Genomic DNA, 4,201 nt, shown 5'->3' on the forward strand with positions numbered 1-4,201 from the left:
GATGACTACTGGTAGATACACCTGTGGGGCCCGACGTCCACCCCACCGCCCTCGCTAGGCAGGTGGGGCACGATGTCTGCCCGGTCCGCTCCACCGTGTCGGTTGGCTCCCGCCGAGCCCCCGCCGACCGAGTGATGGGGCCCTCCGCGCTAGCGCCCTCTCTGAGGGACATCCTCGTGCTGCTGGCTCGTAGCCGCAAGAGGTTAGACCACACACCCGTGCACTCCGCAGCTATCGCTAACACGGGGGAGCACGCACGCGCTCGCACCAGCGAGGGATTACCTCTTGACGCCCGCACCGCGGCCCCGCGTTCACTCTCGCCGCGCGTTCCCCCACGCAGTCGCTCCACACAGAAATCACAGACACCGCACCAATGCTCTGTGCTAACTTTTATTCTCTGCGCAAACCCCCGCACTACCTGGGGGGGGGAATATTTTGTGAGAAGAGCCTACTGCTGCCCAAGTCCCCAGATACTCAAACGCCCCACCACGTACGTCATAGCTGTACTCACGGCGTCGCACGGACGCTGTGAGAGTCGGAGGCAAGAGGACAAAACGAACTTTGCCTATCGCTGCCTCGTGGCGGCACTCGCTGGCGTCACACGGATGTTGCGAGCGGCTCGAGGAGGCAGGCGGTGGGGTCTTGGCGACCAAGATGTTAAAGAAAAGATCTCCTTTCAACGGCCTCAGGCTCCCCTCTTTATCCCCCTGACTTCGTGCGCCTATCGGTGATTACTGCCCATTTTCCGCCTTTTTTTGTCCTTACATGGAGCGTTGCTGCTGGTGCTTCTGCGACCCATTGTCTGTACATTCGCACTCATTAATATTGTTAATCCAGAATGACACCCGACTGGCGAATACACACCCTGCGAGTGTGTATTCGGTATGGGGGTCGGGGGAGGTCGTGGCGCTGTGATCCCCCGTTCTCACGGTCTGCCCTTCTCGCTTATTCCACCCCAGCCCCTCCCGATGTCGTCAATGACTCATCAATGACTCATCAATGACTCGTCAATGACTCATCAATGACTCATCAATGACTCATTGCGGCTGGCCCAGTAAACCGTTTTCCGCCCATACACTATGAAGCCAACTCAGGGGCACCACAATGTACCCTGTCCTGCGAGGGTTGGCCAATCTCCTGGCACCGGGAAACCGTGGGACTTTCCTCATAGGGACCCTTCGGATCAAAACCCGTTCCCCGCCAGGACACTCCGTGTGTGCACTGCGTGTGAGTGCTCAGTGTGGTGGCCAGGGGGCGGGGGGGGGGGGGGGGGGATCGTGGCACTTGCAGAGTGGCTTTGATGCCGTGGCACCACACACCACTTGTGCCGCCTACTGTGCCACCTTGCTGTGTTTTAGCCACCCGGCGCTCCGCTCGTTGTTGTGAGGGTTGCTCCTCTGCCCTCCGCTGTTGCTGGAGAGCGACTGCCCCCAACTGATCAGTAGCAGCGTCCTTCACGATCCTCCTCCACAGAGACCGATCTTGGCACTGCTCGTACCACATCCTGTCGTGCGACATCAGCTCCATCTCTTCTCTATTCCGCTTCATGGCTCTCCAAACCTCTGAGCGAAGGCTGCGGTAAACCTCCTCATTCTCTCACGCGGGATGCTGTAGACGGTGAGAGTGGGCCTTTCACTTTTTCTCAGCCAGCCCGAACACCTCCTCTGTCAGCCAGGGTCTCTGGGGAGGTCTGGACCGTGTATCCAAAACAGCCATTGCAGCTGCATGAGCCACAGTTCTAAACCTCACCCATTTCTCTTCTACATCAGGAGAAGGGGGGGGGGGGGAGACGATGCCAACCTCAGCTGCAAACGATGATGAAATTCTTGCAACTTCCATCAGCTAGCTGAGACCAGGCCACTGTGGGTTTGCATGGGGTCCTAGATGGACACCCACCACCGGAGTGGAAGAATGGCAGGCGCATCTTACAGATCACAAGCCGATGGTAAGTGGACCGAACGCCTCCACAGTAGATCCTGGTGTCATGGACATGGGCCCACATCCGCTGTTTTGTCACTATATAGTCCAGCAGATGTCCTTGCTTGGACCCGGCATGCATCCATAACGCGTGGATGCGCTGATGCCAGAACAGCGTTTTGGTCATTAATACAAGTGCATGGGCTGCACAGAAGTCTAGCAGCCTCCTATCGTTATTGTTGAGCTGATCTTGTCAATGTCTTCCAATCACTCCAGCCCAGTTGCCCGCATCATGACCCACTTGGGCATTAAGGTCACCCAACAGGATAACTATCCCGAGGGGCCCTTTTTGCGAGCATCTGTGACAGGAGGTCATAGAAGGCATCTATCTGACTCATCGGCCTTGCCTGCATCCCTCCACTGATGTTCATCTTCGGTGGGGGCGCAAGCAGCCACCACCACCATTCCTACATTTGCATAATAATTTCCTTAAGGAGGTCATGGTTTTAAACTTAAGACTGCTTGTCAGGTTTGCTTTAATTTGCATCATGGTGTTCCTACTTAAAAGGCCGTTCAGCCTGAAGTTGTGTGCCACGTGGACCAGTCACCATCTGTCTCCATCTGTACGGAGATCGAGCGTTGCCCCCTCGCGCAAGGCGTGGATTTTCTCCAGATAATAATAAACGTGACTCGGCATTGCTCAGCTGAAAACATCTTAAAATAAGAGCCCAACGGAGGATGGCTTCTGATAAACATTCACATTGAGTGCGTCTTTGAAATGCAGGGTGTTTCAAAAAAATATTAACACTCGAGTGTGACCATCGCTTGTAATGGGAAAGGAACGGATATTGCACTGTAACATGATAACAATTGTATGTTAATAGATGAAAAAAAGTCTCCACTTGTTCGTCACCGTTGTCAACGCATGACTGGAAACTTCTCCACCATGCCCATCAGGTCCCCACACGCCCTTGGGACACCGCCAAAAAGCCTCAAGAACAATTTACAGATCAGCTGACACGACTCGACAAATCCTTGCAAAGTTAATATTTAGAAGTGACTCCCACAGTGTCGCTGCGACTGCTGCCACCGCTCTCCGTTGCTTTCTCCTACGAGCGAGTCGGCCCCACTGCTCCGTCTGCACGGCACATGGGGCCGTACATAAATGACGTCACGAGATTTTGGGCAATTTTTTACCCCCCCCCCTCGTCACACAGCGTCACGAAAAGTCAGACCCCCCCCCTCAAGTATGACGTCACAAAGCTCTGCCCCGCCCCCCCCCCAAACACCATATTTCCATTTTTAAAAAAACCATGCTTCAAATCGCTTTAAACTATTGTCATTGTAGCGCGTATTTAATGTGGCGCTGCACTCTGATGTTGTAGGAGTGTTGTTATAACAATTCTATATGGATTTAAAGTTGCGCATTTCGATGTGACGTCACATTTCTCTCCCCCACCTCGTCACACATCGTTACCAATGCCTGACCCCCCCCCCCCCTAGGTGCGTGACGTCATTTATGGACGGCCCCAACCTCGGCTGGTGCCGCGGGCGCCTTCCCCACCATCGCAGCTGAGTGGGTCTCGCGCGGCGTGGCCACGATGCTGGAAGCTGCTCGCGATGGGTGGAGGGGGGAGAATCTCTCACTCGGAGGACGCCTTCACGGCCGCATCGACACACCAATCAGACGGTGGTGTTGCCGCAGCGGTTTATAATAGGGGGCAACTTTAAAATGATATCTTCGTTGGGCAATTCACGTTGAAAGAATAAAAAAAAACAATGTTTTAACACGGCAAAACAATTTTAATAAAAGTGTTTTTTAATGAACAAAAATCATTGTTCATCTCCAGCTGGCTGGTGGTGCTCACCTCCCCCCCCCTCACCTCCCTCCTCACCTCCCTCCTCACCTCCCCCTCCTCCCTCCCCCTCCTCACCTCCCTCCCCCCTCCTCACCTCCTTCCCCCTCCCTCCTCACCTCCTTCCCCCTCCCTCTCACCTCCCTCCTCACCTCCCTCCCCCTCCCTCCTCACCTCTCCCCCCCCTCCTCACCTCCCCCCCTCCTCACCTCCCCCTCCCTCCTCACCTCCCCCCCCCTTCTCACCTCCCCCCCCCCTTCTCACCTCCCCCCCCCTCCTCACCTCTCTCCCTCCTCACCTCCCTCCCCCTCCCTCCTCACCTCCCCCCCCCTCCTCACCTCCCCCCCCCTCCTCACCTCCCCCCCCTCCTCACCTCCCTCCCCCTCCCTCCTCACCTTCCCTCCTCCCCCGTGGAGACGTCACGTGAC

This window comes from Petromyzon marinus, chromosome 38, assembly GCF_048934315.1.
Source record: "Petromyzon marinus isolate PM22_M1 ecotype Great Lakes invasive population chromosome 38, UKy_Petmar_22M1.pri1.0, whole genome shotgun sequence".
NCBI lineage: Eukaryota > Metazoa > Chordata > Hyperoartia > Petromyzontiformes > Petromyzontidae > Petromyzon > Petromyzon marinus.